The 409-nt window shown below is 37.4% G+C and overlaps 1 protein-coding gene across 1 annotated transcript in view; it reads left to right on the plus strand.

Moving 5' to 3' along the window:
* Positions 1–409, plus strand: part of LOC119593642 — a gene marked incomplete in the record, with an annotated part of 14,462 nt that overhangs the window by 9,095 nt on the left and 4,958 nt on the right.

Consider the following 409-nt stretch of genomic DNA (forward strand, 5'->3'; position numbering starts at 1 on the left):
TGTGTGTGAAGGTGCGTATTTACTTGCTGTAGAAACAAACATAGCTAAATATACATATTGCGCATTGACGTTAACATCTAATACATACAACATGCATTTACCTAAGAAAAATACTGTTCACCATTTATCCCACATGAAGCTATTACGAGGAAATGGATCTTTTTAAAATCTTGTAAAGTTGATTAATTTCCCGAACGTTGAGAACTAATCTGAGGGAAAACCGAAAGACTCGTATAATTGGCCTCCATCATATAGAAATGTTTCGATTCAAGAGATCGTATCGATGACGCGAATTGAAGGGTAAATCCCATGATTATATCCTATAACTACCCTCCCGGACAAGGATTGAGGAGGATTGAGAGGATTAAACAAGGAATTGGATATCCGGTTGGAAGAGCCTCCATTGTCT

This window comes from Penaeus monodon, chromosome 32 (assembly GCF_015228065.2).
Source record: "Penaeus monodon isolate SGIC_2016 chromosome 32, NSTDA_Pmon_1, whole genome shotgun sequence".
NCBI lineage: Eukaryota > Metazoa > Arthropoda > Malacostraca > Decapoda > Penaeidae > Penaeus > Penaeus monodon.